This window comes from Engystomops pustulosus, chromosome 5 (assembly GCF_040894005.1).
Source record: "Engystomops pustulosus chromosome 5, aEngPut4.maternal, whole genome shotgun sequence".
NCBI lineage: Eukaryota > Metazoa > Chordata > Amphibia > Anura > Leptodactylidae > Engystomops > Engystomops pustulosus.
In genome coordinates, this window is record NC_092415.1 from 126,422,427 (window position 1) to 126,437,682 (window position 15,256).

Here is a 15,256-nt window from a genome sequence, read left to right on the forward strand (position 1 = left end):
GATCTTAAACTTCTGTGGAGAGAACTCCTTGACGTTTGTGCAGTCGCAATTGAATACCCTGAGCAGACCCTTGCCAGATACTGTAGGTATTATGAGTTTTATTCCATTATACAGCCCTGCAGATTCTGGGGAAAAAAATAAAATTTGTTTTGTCAATATCATATATAGTTCTAATGGTATTTCATCAGAGTTGCCAGATGTGAGGAAAATCAAACACACAGTTGTGGAGATTGTCCTTTGCAGGCTTGGACCTGAGACACCTTGTGATGCATGTTTAACCCCTTACCGACATGTGACGTAATACTACAGGCTGAGCACTCTCCATAGCCGGTAAGTCTTTGCTGCATATTGCAGCAAAGGCTTACCCGCGATCGGTGCCATCCCGTGACTTCATCGGGGAACGGCGATCCGTCGCTATGACAGCCTTGGGTCTTCCAAAAACCAGAGACTGCTTCGTGTTAGCCCTTTCATTACAATGTGCTATTAAGCACCTTGTAATAAATGAGGAGGAAAATCCCTCCAGCTCAATGTACCCCTAGAACAAAGTTGAATATTGAATAGAGGACTTCATGCAGCTGAGAGGATTTACAGATTCTGGAAGACCACGAATATGGATGTTATTCCATCTGCCTCTATTCTCAGCATCATCAAGTTGATTTGTCAAGTATTGGAGTTGGAAAAAATAAGCAGAGAGCATGACAGAATGAGAGCCCATCTGGTCTTTCAAGGCTAATTGAGCCACCTCAGGGGACGCTGTCAGAGTCTGTAGTTGTTGAACCTCTTCACGCAACACAGTTATCTCAGCACTATAAGCACATGAGCAATCCATGTCTTTGTTAGCAGGAATCGCTTTCGATTGGGATTTAAGGTTCCGTAGTTCAGCCAAGCCCTCCAATGCTTAAGCAAGTAAAGCGGTTAAGTAAGCAAGTAGGAAGCAAATGGAGCTGTAAGCCCGGCACCATTTGCTGGGGTACAAGTAAGCCCACATGATTGATAGAAGCCCCGATAATGCTCCCAGTAGCCAGCAACTACTGGTTTCCCTGCCGTGGTTAGCATCTGTCCCCTCCATGTTACTCTCAGGCAGACGCTGTAGGACCTCTGATCTTGTCCCCAGGCCTTAAAGGACTGGAGCAGGTCCGCAGGGCCAGCGGCTTACTTTGGAGCCGCAGGGACACTGAGGTGGTAGAGATCCGGACACAGCCCCAAATCATCGGGTATGGTGGCGGTCAACAGGGGAAGCGGGCCGGTTACTCACAGATGGCAAGAATGGTCCCAGACAGTGTGAAGGAGGACTGCATGACACCATGTTCCGGCAGCATGGCTGCTGCTGCAGTGAGGCTCGTCAGGTAGTGGCCTATACCACTCGAGTCTGGACCGATGAGGGGGTCTTCACAATTTCACCTCAGTCCCAAGTGTGGGTACAGTTGGGCTGCTGGGTAAAAACGCTGGCACAGCTTAAGCCCAAGTCAGAGGGGGAGCTAGTGTGCTGGACATCTGCTCTCCTCCATAGCCAGGCCACTGCCCCCATGTTTTAGGTTTACATCGTTTTTCAGCACCATTCCATTTGAGTTTACTTTGCATCTGCGTTTATATTGACAAAAACACAGAAGAAAAATCACAGATGTCTACTGTTCATCGTAGCTTCGCTGACATTGCCTGCCACTGATTGGACAGTATGAAGATCAGCATAACACACGTTTCCAGGTCCAGCATCTCCTCTTTGGACAACAACAGATTACAAATAGTCAGATACCAGGACTAATATCTCGGCAACAGGGAGGGGGGGGGGTTTGAATGAAAAGAGCACCCCTGAATCTGTAGCAATCTAAAGAATGGTATGCCAATCTACACATTTGTGAGGTGGTGAAAGGTGCAGGATACAGCACTGGGTAAGATATGGATGCTTAGGGATGGAGGAGGGGGATATGGCCTAGCCAAGCATGCATCAAGACATGTGCAGTGCAGCTCCTGCCGAATCTCCTATCTGTTATCGCAGCCTGGAAACCTGCTTAATGTCTGCACCTTTAAAGGGAACCTACCACCAAAAATCTACCTATAAAAGGTAGATCGGGTGATAGGTGGATCAATGGGACATGAGGATAGCCCTTTTAAGGGCTAATCCTCACGTCCCCGCACTTTTTTTTGGAACTTTTATCAAACTTTTATGCTAATTTTATTATGCGGCTACTGGGACATGGAGTAGCCGCATCCGAGGTTACACAAGGCGGCTACTCCACACCCCGGTAGCCTATTTTCTCCTCCTACTCACCATCTTCGGCGCGCAGCTGCTCGTAGCTGCGCGCCCTCGTCCGAAGATCCTGCAGTCTGCACATGCCCAGAACAGCAGGCCCGCGCCTGCGCAGTCACTGCTCCGTAGCCGGGGCTGTACAGGGGCGGGCCTGTTGTTCTGCACATGCGCAGACTGCAGGATCGTCGGACGAGGGCGCGCAAAGATGGGGAGTAGAAGGAGAAAATAGGCTACCGGGGCGTGGAGTAGCCACCTCGTGTAACCTCAGATGCGGCTACTCCACACCCCAGTAGCCGCATAATAAAATTCGCATAAAAGTTTGATAAAAGTTCCAAAAAAAAGTGCGGGGACGTGAGGATTAGCCCTTAAAAGGGCTATCCTCACGTCCCATTGATCCACCTACCACCCGATCTACCTTTATAGGTAGATTTGTGGTGGTAGGTTCCCTTTAAAGGAAAGTGGCAGATTTCTGATGGAAATACCGGGCACCAGCTCAGGGTGAGCTGGTGCCGGAGCTTATTTTCGTTAGTGTTTTAAACCGCGGTATCGCGGTTTAAAACACTTTTTAAACTTTATAGCCGGCGCAGGCAGGTACGCGCTCGGCGCTTACCATGCGCGCGGCTCTCATTCACTTCCTATGTAGCCGCGCGCATGGTAAGCACCGAGCGCGTACCTGCCTGCGCCGGCTATAAAGTTTAAAAAGTGTTTTAAACCGCGATACCGCGGTTTAAAACACTAACGAAAATAAGCTCCGGCACCAGCTCACCCTGAGCTGGTGCCCGGTATTTCCATCAGAAACCTGCCACTACAAGTGGTAGGTTTCCTTTAAGTGCTACAACACAATGGCACTTGATACAGCATTCTGATCCCATAAATGCAGAGTAAAGGGAAGACCAGAAGTAAGATCAAAATGACATGCAAGGTTTTCAGCTATCGAGAAACAACTTAGGAATTTAACCCCTTGAGGACGCAGGGTTTTATCGCTCCTTTCTCGCTCTCCACCTTCTAAAATCCATAACTTTTTCATTTTTCTGTGTACAGAGCTGTGTGAGGGTTTATTTTGTGCGCAACAGATTTTACATTTATTATAACATGCCGTGTACTGAGAAGCAGAAAAAAAAAATCCAAATGTGGAAAAATTTTCAAAAAAAAAAAAGCATGTACATCACGCTCTTGTGGGCTCAGTTTTAACGACTTTCACTCTGCGCTCCAAATAACACCACTAATTTATTCTTTGGTTCGGTACGATCGTGGTGATACCAAATTTATACAGGTTTAATACATTTTCAAAAATTAAACGAATGTGTACGAAAAAGGACACTAATAACTTTTTCATACTTTGGGGTACGAAGCTGTGTGATATGTAATTTTTTGCGAAATGAGCCAACGTTTTCATTGAGGTCTGTGCAACATTTTGATCACTTTTCATTACATTTTTTATGTTATGCAAAAAGGTGTAAAAGTCGCATTTTGGACATTTGGGCGTCATTTCCTGTCTGAGGTCACCGACAGTTATAACAGTTTTTATATTTTGATAGATGGGCATTTTGGGACACAGCGATACATAATGAGTTTGGCTCATTGTAATGAATAGGCAGAAGCCATTTAGCCTCGGATCAAATGAAGACCCGAAGCGGTCATGGCAACCAATCGCCGCGCCACCCGCCGCCCCTTCCCCGATGATGTTCGGGGGAGCGACGATCAAAGGTAACATGGCGCAGCCATGCTTTCAGTGCCGCTGGGGACTTTGCCGGCGGCAAAGAAAAGATTAACACCCGCGATCGGAGAAAGCACAGACCGTGGGTGTTAGCAATGGGTCTTTGCTGCGATATGCAGCAAAGCCCATCTCTGTATGAAGAGGGCTCAGCCCGTGAGCCCTCTTCATACACCCGTCATAGCTCCGTGGCAGATCTATCCATCACTGAGCGTGAAGGGGTTAAAGGCGGTTCTTTCCATGTTATTCCCTGCCAAGTTGCGGGTGGTGGCACTGGGCTCCATTCACTTTTTCAAAGATCCAGCAGCTGCACTGAAATGGCTTTATCAACATGAAGCTCAGCTGCGAACACCTGCTGATGGGGACTGATAGGGGATTCTCCATCGAACACTAGGGGTTCAGCGAGTTGGTCACAGGGGCAGATTTACATGCCCGTATTGTACAGTGGGTTCCCATGTGTATTTGCTGGTAAATGTTTTTATTCCCCTGTCCTATTCTAACATAGTCCACAGGCTAATATTAGAATATGTAATTAAAATACCAGAAAGTGCCATGCTAATTGGTTAAAAACATCTACCAACAGGATGAAAGAAAAAATTATAAAAACACAGTGCAGCACACTTCCATACCACAGGAGCTAACACCACAGTCCGAGACCGATCCAACAAGTCCCACTTTAAACAATAAAAAAAAGGAGTATAAAAAAACTCTGACCGGAGCTCCCAATGATTCCAATACGGCTGTTGTTCAAAATTCCTTCAAAGATCTTCAATTATATTCTACCGATTGAGGAAAGTTTTGCAACAAGATGAAGGTCACTATTCAGAACGTCCTTAAGGTGCAGTTTTCTCCTTAAACTCGCTCAACAGTGTGGTAGCAAAAACTAAAAGAGAAAGTAGGCACCAAATCGCATAGTACGTTCTTAAAATCTTGGATTTTATTCTTAAAAGTTATAATCGCAAGAGTATGTTTAAAATGTGCATAAAACAGTATACAAAACGGGACGCCAGCTCCACTCGCTCGCCCGACCCTGGGTTTCGCCATTCTCAGCTTCTTCCGGGGCGTGTGCTGACGTCCAATATCAGTCCCGTATTTAAATACTTAATGATCATAGTACATATTACACAAACTTACATGTGAACAGTACATACATGCATAAACAAAAATGTCCCGATTAAATATTACGCAAACTTATATGTGAACAGTACATACATAAATACAAATGCCCCAAATATATATACTAAACAGAATTAGCAGAAGAATTATAAACCTTGTTCATTCACCATGCTCCGAGTAATTTGTTTCACCTGTGTGACAGGAGGAGTGCAGCCTCTATATCTCTACAAACACCTACTTTTCCTCGTGCAGTATCCACCTGTCTTACTATGCCTATATTTTCTCCCACATAACTATTTTGACAAAAAAAAAAAACCACACACAACTTGTTCCGACGGACTTATAGTTTTTGGTAGAGGGGTTCTTTCCCTAACTCTGACTTAATACAGATCAAGCGTCTTTCAACTACACATTGGTCTTTCATTTTGATATGTGTATGTGCGTGTGAACTGTAACCAAAAATCTCCAATCCCATTGTTATTTGAATATTCAAACGATTAAATGTGAGGGGAGATATGCAAGAGTGCATGTGAACTACAACAAAAGTCTCTTATACTTTTGTGGTGTGAAAGTGACTGAATATGAATGTGAACGGGTGTGTGTATATATATATATATATATATATGTATATATATATATATTTTTTTATTATTATTTATTTATTTTTTAAATTTAACCCCTTAAGGACGCAGCCTGTTTGCACGTTAAGGCTCGCTACTTTTTTTTTTTAAATTTGACCAGTGTCTTTTCCTGTGGTAATAACTTTTCAACGCTTTAAGATATCTCTGTGATTTTGAGATTGTTTTCTCGTGAGACATTGTAGTTTATGTTAGTATTCTCATTTCGGTGATCCGTTCCTTTTTTGGGGGGAAAAAATATAAAGGCTTATGTACTATATACCCCCACAAGTATCCATTTTAGCCCTAAAATGGATACATTCAGAAGGAATTTGAGGTAAATATATACTCCTAATTTCTTGCCCTGCTTCTTCCGAGTACGGCAATACCAAACATGTGGATGTCAGCTGCTGTTTCCCCGCACAGCGATGTCCAGAACAGAGTTAGCGATACTGGGAATTTTGAAGGCCAATTTGGCTGCAAATATTTTGTGGTGCCACAGTGTAATTGAAGAACCCCTGAAGTAAAAGTACAATAGAAAACCCCCCAAAATGTCACCATTTCGGAAACTAGACCCCTCAAAGAATTTATCGATGGTTGTGGTGAGCATTTTAACCCCCAACACGCTGGTCAAAATTGAATGCAAAGTAAATGGTGCAGAGTAAAAATTGTGTTTTTATCTCAAAAATGTCATTTTAGTTTCTCATATACTGTGCCCAACCCATGCCACTTTAGACAAACACCCCAAAAATCATTCTGCGGGTTGTCCCGAGTACGGCAATACCACACATGTGCCAATAATTTACAGGCTGGGCACACGGCAGGGGTCAGGAAGAAAGAAGCACAATTTAGGTGTTCAAGCTTCGTTTTCACTAGATTGGTAATGGGGGGTACCCCCGAGGTACCAGTACAATAGAAACCCCCAAGTAGTGAACCCATTTTGGAAAGGGCACCCCTCAAAGAATGTATGTAGGCTTGTATGAGCATTTTAACCCCTAAGGTGCTGGCTCAAATGTAATACAAAATGAGTAGTGCAGAGAAACAATTGAATTGCAATTTATCAAATATGCCATTGAAGTGACAAAAGTATTTTGCCCAACTCATGCCCTTGGGGAAAAACACATCAAAAATCATTCTGCGGGTTACTCCGGTTAGGGCAAAACCCCATAGGAGGCAATAATCTGCAGGATGGAGACACGGCAGGGCTCAAAAGGGAATAACTTGTTGGAGCACAGACATTGTACTTTTTTTTTTCTTTTTGGCATCATGAAAGATTTGTAGATGCCAATAGGGGCCAGTACAGTAGAAACCCCTAACCCTATTTTGGAAACTACACCCCTCCATGATTAATCTAGGGGTATAGTTAGCATTTTAACCCCACAGGTGGACCCCTGAAAAAGTGCATAATGGATAGTGCATAGTAAAAAATATCCATTATGTCATTTTGTGCCCAGCTGCTGCCATGGGAGACAAACACCCTAAAAATCATGATGCACGTTTTCCCGGGTAAAGCATACGGGACAGTAATCTACAGGCTGGGCACATGGCAGGGCTTAGAAGGGAAGGTGCGGCATGCGGCATGATGTATAAGCTGTGCGTCAGGGTAACAACAGGGTACTCTAAAAATCCAGGGATGTATGATAAATTCGGAAGCAATCTTTCATACATAACCCTGGTTTCTCTGGGCATGTCTCACAGTGATGAATGGTGTCCTTCCGAATGCCATTTTTGGAGCACACCCTGCACCTCTTTTGTGACCTTCCCTTGCTGGCTGTTTGGGGAACTACTCCTGGAAAGTGCTGCCCTGGTACAATACGTGATGTGGCCTCGCTTCCAGAAGTGCTGGCACTCCCCCCTTCCTGGTCTCCAAAAAGAAAGTACTTTATTACCACCTCTTGAAATTCCAGGAAAGTTCCCCTCTGGCCGGCATATCGATGCAGCACATAAGCATTATACAATGCCATCTGCATGATGTGCCTGGCCAGCTTCTTGTACCACACACTCGACTTCCGCATGGCATTGTACGGCTGAAGCACCTGATCAGACAAGTCCACCCCACCCATGTATTTGTTATATTCTAAAATACAGTCTGGCTTGGGGGTTTCTGTACTAGCACCTCGTACTGGGACAGGGGTGGTGGTGTGCTGATGTATTGTGGTTAATACAAGGACCTCTCTCTTGTCCTTGTACTTAACACACAATACAGAGTCGCTGCATAGTGCCCTGCTTTCGTGCCTTTTAAGTTTTTGCCCAAGCAGCGACTTAGGGAGACCTCTGTGATTTCTGCGTACAGTGATTTCTGGAAGAGAGGCACTTGAACAGGGTGGTGCTGGTGTAGAAATTGTCCAGGTAGAGGTGGTAGCCCTGGTCCAGCAGTGGGTGCATTAAATCCCACACTATCTTCCCTGTAACACCCAGGAAGGGGGGGCATTCTGGGGGCACTATAGTGGAGTCCTTCCCTTCATATATCCTGAACTTGTAAGTATAGCCTGATGAACTTTGCACAGCTTATACATCTTCACACCATACCTTGCACTCTTATTGGGCAGGTACTGGCGGAATTGAAGTCTCCCTTTGAATTGTACCAGGGACACGTCTATGCTCACATGTTTGGCGGGGGTATATGCCTGGGCAAACTTGGCACTAAAATGATCTAATATGGGCTTGACCTTAAATAACCGATCATAACTGGGGTCACCTCTGGGTGGGCACTGTGTGTTGTCAGTGTAGTGCAAAAACTTATGGATGGCTTCAAAGCGCATCCTGCTCATTGCCATGGGGAACATGGGGGTGTGGTACAGTATATCTGTGCTCCAGTAGTCCCTGATTGAAGGCTTCTTTACTATCCCCATAAGGAGTATTATGCCCCAATACTTGTGCATCTCTGCTGCAGTGACAGGGGTCCACCTGTAGGGTTGTGCATAAAAGGACGTGGGGTTTTGGGCAATATGTTGTGCAGCGTAGAGATTTGTCTGAAATATAATAACATTCAACAGCTCCTCATCAAAAAAAAAACTTTAAAAAGTCCACAGCTCTGAGCCCTGCCGTGTCAAATTTAATTCCAGGGTGGCCCAAAAAGTCAGGGACCTGAGGGGTATAATTATCTGGGGCTACCCATGTGGGGTCAGTGGAAGTCCCAGGCGCTTCAATCGCAGAAGTCTCTGGAACCCTACGGCGCCTTCTTAGGGGTCCTTCCAGGTCACTGGAAGATGAGCAGGAGGATGATGATAGGTAAAAGGGACCATCATCCCCACTAGCTGACTCGGTGTCAGAGGCAAGCATGTTATATGCCTCCAACACGGTGTACGTCTTCTGAGACATTGCACACAAAAAAAAATAGAGAACTAGAAAAATTAGATAATGTGCACCAAACTACACGGATAAACCGTCTAGCAGGCACACAAAAAAAAAAAAAAATATATATATATATATATATATAATGCACACCAAACTACACGGACAAGCCGCACAGATGGCACACACAAAAAATAATGTGCACTAAACTACACGGACAAGCCGCACAGATAGCACACACAAAAAAGTAGCTAAGTGCAACCAACTACGGGTACACCTACGGCGCTCTGGAAAAAAAAAATATTACCAGGCACCGAAAAAAAACCTATGTGCACCGCGCAAAAAGTCACTACAAATGCACCTAGCTTGCCCTAAGACAAACTAACTACTGCTAAAGATTCTGTGCAGCGCTATTCACACGGCGCACTGAAAAGTGCATCCAGTGCAGAACAACACTAACACAGCGCACTGAAAAGTGCGTTTGGGTTCAGAAGGGACAGACAGGGAAAAACTGAAGACACGTGGGATCACACAAGACAGGGAACACACAGGAAAAAACAGATAGGGATAGGGATTTGTAGGGAACAATAGGGATCAGATAAGGATCAGAACACTATTTATAGTGTAAAAGTGTATTTTGGTGCACACAGTAACGCTCTTTCCTCTCTCCAGCGATACCAAACCAAAATGGTGCCGCTGGAGGAAGAGGAAGGGGCTAAAACCACGTTTTTCAGCCTAAAATAGCTGTAATTGGCCAGTCAGGTTTGACTGGCCAATCACGGCGATCAGCGGGCGGGAGTGATTTGATTGGTCGGGTGACGGAGACAGGAACTCCTCCTGCCTCTGTCACCCAAATCTCATGACGTGGCGACAATTCTAAAATAGTATGCGCTAGTGCAGTAGCTGTATACTGCGCTGAGCGCCAATAGTGGGAAGCTGCGCAGTACAGCTACGGCGCGGAGCGCTAAGGGGTTTATCCTACCTATCTAGGTAGCTATAGATCTATTAGTGTCATGTGACCGCAAGTGTTTGCACTGTATATTGTAGTGTACAAATTAGTTCAACTGTAATTACTGTGTTTAAATAATCTAACACTCTTTGAGAAAACATTTCAATTCAAAATCGATGTTGAGGCCACCTGGTGTGAGAGTGCCCAACTTATGTATCCAAAAGCCTTCTTTTTTACTAAGTTTAACATCCACCCGTCCACCTCGCCAAAGTGTCTTAATTTTTTCTAGGACTGAAAAAAAAATAATAAATTAGGTTTGGAATTAGGGAACTTCTTGAAATGTGCCGATACGCTGTGAGTAATGATCCCCTTTCTGATATTCCTACAATGCTTCACCACCCTAGGTTTAACTTTACGTCCAGTTCTCCCAACATAACCTAATCCACAGGGGCATAACAGAATGTAGATGACATTGTTTGTATTACAGTTCGTCTCCTCTTTTAAAGTAATTTTATGCCGGTTCACCTCTACGTTATCTCTCATTAGTTTTCTCATCGGTCTACTCTCACTGCAGGCTTTGCATGTCTCACAGTATGTGAATCTTATCCCTATTTATTTTTTGTTGTTCAATGTTTTCTCTCACATAACTTCTAGTCAAGATGTCCTTTAACGCTGGAGCCTTTCGGAACACTATCCTGGGTTTTTCTATTAAATTTTTTCCTATGCTCGGGTCATTTTTTAAAATGTGCCAGTGTCTTTGTATGCTAGACTTAATCTGCAGAGCTTTTTGTGAAAAAGTGGTGACGAATAGGGGGTTGATTGTCGTGTCGTCTACCTTATATTTATTTTTTCTTGTAACAGAATTTGTTTCTAAAAGCCTTTGCGGATAACCTCTTTCCCTGAACCTATTTTTAATAATTTTTGTCTGTTCTTCAGCATCTCGCACAAAAACACAGTTGTTCGTGGTGCACAGCAACGCCCCGGAAGAAGCCTTGCCGGCGAAACCCTGGGTCGGGCGGATAGAAAGCTAGCGTCCCGTTATGTGAATTTGTGATATGTGCATTTTTAATGGATTTTTGTGAGTATGATGAATTGGAATAAATTTTAACCTTGTTGGAACGTACCACACCATCTGCCTGCATATTTGCTTCCAGTTACAATATAATAAAGGAGGAGAATGAGAGTGCGATGGTGCTAGTCTGAATGGTGACATACTTTCAGCAGGAGAAATTGAAGATGTTGTTCATCAAAGTTTTAAGATAAAATAAGAGGGAGAAGAAGAATCCTTGGAGCTTCGGTCATAGTGAAAATATTTTTCTCTATTTTGTGGTCTTCTGCATCTCGTTTGTTCATCCAGTTTCTTTCAATTCTATTAATTTGCCCTCTCGGTATGTTATCTATCCAAGGTCTTTGGTGGAAACTATTATATTGAATATAGCTATTTACGTCCACCGGCTTAAAATAGTTTCTACTACTTATCTTATTACCCTCACCATACAATTCTAAATCCAGAAAATATATCTTACCTTCATTCTTCTCATTTGCATTTGTATTTATGTATGTACTGTTCACATATAAGTTTGTGTAAGATGTAATCGGGACATTTTTGTTTATGCATCTATGTACTGTTCACATGTAAGTTTGTGTAATATGTACTATGGTCATTAAGTATTTAAATACGGGACTGATATTGGACGTCAGCACACGCCCCGGAAGAAGCTGAGAATGGCGAAACCCAGGGTCGGGCGAGCGAGTGGAGCTGGCGTCCCGTTTTGTATACTGTTTTATGCACATTTTAAACATACTCTTGCGATTATAACTTTTAAGAATAAAATCCAAGATTTTAAGAACGTACTATGCGCTTTGGTGCCTTCTTTCTCTTTTAGTTTTTGCTACCACACGGTTGAGTGAGTTTAAGGAGAAAACTGCACCTTAAGGACGTTCTGAATAGTGACCTTCATCTTGTTGCAAAACTTTCCTCAATCGGTAGAATATAATTGAAGATCTTTGAAGGAATTTTGAACAACAGCTGTATTGGAATCATTGGGAGCTCCGGTCAGAGTTGTTTTTATACTCCTTTTTTATAGGATGAAAGAAAGACTGCATGCAAATGAGCCTGAGGTCTCCAGGCTCCATAGGTGTTAATAAAGCCTAAAGCCCCTCAGGCTCATTTGCATACAGTCTTTGATCCTGGTGGCTGATGCCCTTTAATACTGTACCCGATAACAAGCTGGATAGATGTAAAATAGTCCCGGGCCAGTCTCATTTATGATCTTTTCTTTTGGAAATCAATTTGTTAGATGTCTTCCAGCAACACCACTCACAGACCCAATAGTATTCCTGCTGCTCTTCTACCATTAACTCCCTGTCCTGGATTTAGCACTAGGGAACACAATGCTGTTACCTTGTGTAAGAGGTGGTATATCTTTCCTGCTCCCTATCCGATTACTCCACTGTATCCATTTATGCTGCCCCTTTGGTGGTGAATAGATTGTGGCTTCCTAATCTTTTTTGTTTTCTCTTCCCAGTGTGTCAGGGGTCTGGAAATAAAGATATGCAGGTTTTATACAGAGAATGCAGGCCCACAATCCCTAATTGATGTGTGGGAGGTACCAACACCTGTCATCGGGTCTCTGACACCAATTCTGTCAACACTACCTATTTGAGCAGCTTACAATCCAGACTTTATGTAGCTAAATTCATATATTAATCATTCTAAAATCTTTTCTTTATTATGTTAATGTAAACTCTGTTACCCCTCCCATCTCCTTCTCATGCTAATGTCTGTGTGTAATGAATAGTAAAGTATTGCTAGTGTCTGTGCCTTATCTGCTGCCTGCAAGAAACACAGACATTGTTTTATCAGTAACAACAAGCTGTTACAACTGCTACAGGATACAGCCAGGTGTACAGGAGTATCTTACACACACAGGCTGCAGGGAGGCATGGTCACTGGAAAGCAGACAGAGGCAGCCAGCACCAGGAGACAATCTAGAGCAGTGGTTCTCAACCTCTCTAATGCTGTGACCCCGCAATACAGTTCCTCATGTTGCGGTGACCCCAAACCATGTACAAGAATATTGTATTCGTGCCAAAAAATGCAATAAAATCGTGGCTCTGATGGCTTTAGGAGACCCCTGTGTTTTGATCGTTCGACCCCCGCCGGGGTCGCGACCCAAAGGTTGAGAACCACTGATCTAGAGGCTGTCAGGCACTGTGAAGGGGGAGGGGGGGAGTTGGCTGTGCCCCACACATGAATAATCTGGACTTAAGAATACAATAATGACTCATTGTACCCATCTTAGGTAATTTGCATACAGCTTTAGGACCTGATTTTTGGAGTTTACAGGTATGGAGAGGGACAATGTAGGGATAGCAGCAATGCTTTCGAATGGCAGTTTATGAAAATATTTTTAGTTTTGGGTTGATTTGCCCCCCCTCCCCCAAAAAAAAGGGTTTTTCATAAGGGGCATAAATGTGTCATAGTGATGAAGAACATCATTGTTACCAAATCCCAGTCCTGTGCTCTTAATGCTGCAACCATACCAAATAGGGGTGGCCGTTAAGTGACAGAACAATGAAATCGACATTTAACCCACTATGCTTTTATGTACTGTACTGCTCATTAGTCACTTGTAAAATATAACTTATTACCGTATTTTTCAGACTATAGGACGCACCTAGGTTTTAGAGGAGGAAAAATAAGAAAAAAATGTTTTTTTCCCCAAATGGTGTGCTAAAATATTTAATAAAGTAACATAATAAAGAAACAACATTTCAACAGCTATCATTACTGTAATGAATAGAGACATTAAAGGGGTTGTCCGAGTTCTTTAAAAAAAGCTAAAAGTGGCCCGGGACAGGGCTGCTTAAAAAAAATAAAGATGTACTTACCTCCCGGTGCCCTCCCGTATCCAGCGTATTCAGCTTCCGGCCGGCCGTGGCCGGGTACGCCTATCCGTCCCTATACACAGCATTGTGTATGGGGGACGGAAGGTTGTCGGGTCCGGCCGGAACTGATACGGGAGGGCACCGGGAGATAAGTACATCTCTATTTTTTTTAAGCAGCCCTGTCCCGGCCACTTTTAGCTTTTTTTAAAGAACTCGGACAACCCCTTTAAATGAGGGAAGTCTTTATCGAACCCACAGAAATCTTCATCACTGCTTTCTGAATGTAGAAAGCTGAATTGCTCGCTATCACGGATCTCACCGTTTTCACTCTTCATATAGAATACCATCTTCAGACCCATCAAAGGCATTGCTGATGCCACATTTTTTGAAAGATTTCACAACTGTTTCATCTTTTACTGATTGCCATGCTGATTTCACACACTAACAGACTTGTGTGATAGTGGGCATTTTCATTCTTCCAGTAGGTGTCAGGTCATGATTGCCAGCAGCCATCCATTTGTTCAATTGTTCTCGCAAGAAAACTTTAACCCCTACGGGACTCTTTTGGCCTTAAGGACGCGGTCCCATTTTTCAAATCTGTGTCAATGCTCTGATCATTGGTTCAAGTCCAATACACTGCTCTACAATGAAAAAGTAAACAGTCTGAGCATGCAGATGCATGCTCAGACAGTTTACAGTCAGACCCGGAAGGGATCTGACTGACTCGGACATCGGGCCGCCCCAGAGCACATGGCAGTTTTCGGGGCAGCCCAGAAGAGGATCGGATCGGGGGATCCAATCCATTGCAGAAACACCCTTACACGCCGTGTCGGGTGGAGTCGGCTCCAATCGCGGGTGTTACAGCGCTGTGTCAGCTGTGATTGACAGCTGACGGCTGCTGCTTCTGGTAGTTCCAGAAGCAGGACCTTACAGTGCGCCCTGGTGCGCTAAGCATCTAGCCACCGGGACGTACTAGAACGTCCAGGTGCGCCTAGGGGTTAAATTGGTTTGTTGATAGAAACGTCCAGTGGTTGCAACTGGCTCGTAAGCCCCCCAGGAATCACGGCAAGATGAGTCTTCTCTTCTTTAAATTTCTTTTTTGAGTTTTCAGTAATATGTGCCCAAAATTGGTAAAGCACTAATAGTGCAGGTTTTTTCAAAAGTCCTCCAGGATGTTTGGACCACACTTTTTCTATCCATATTTTCATGCCATGGAATCATGGAAAATGACTCCTCGTGGAATCAACTATTTTGGCATGTTTTTTATTTTGAATATCAGCATTGCTGGAAGTTTGGTACCATCTGCACAGCAGGACAAGACAACTGTATGTGTTTTCTCATGTCCTGAAGTTTTCACAGCGATAGTTTTAACACCTTTCACATCCACAGTTCTATTTGATGGAACATCAAATGTCAAAGGGACTTCA

At 43.8% G+C, this 15,256-nt stretch overlaps 1 protein-coding gene across 3 annotated transcripts in view; it reads right to left on the minus strand.

Moving 5' to 3' along the window:
- GALNT1 (polypeptide N-acetylgalactosaminyltransferase 1) overlaps positions 1-15,256 on the minus strand; it is a 418,536-nt gene that overhangs the window by 350,776 nt on the left and 52,504 nt on the right. Inside the window, exon 1 of one of the 3 annotated variants that reach the window (XM_072152987.1) lies at positions 12,343-12,366. The exons of the other annotated variants lie outside the window; for them this stretch is intronic. The gene's annotated coding sequence lies outside the window, so the exon portion shown is untranslated. Of the gene's footprint in view, positions 1-12,342; positions 12,367-15,256 lie in introns of those variants that run through there. 3 annotated transcript variants of the gene reach the window in all.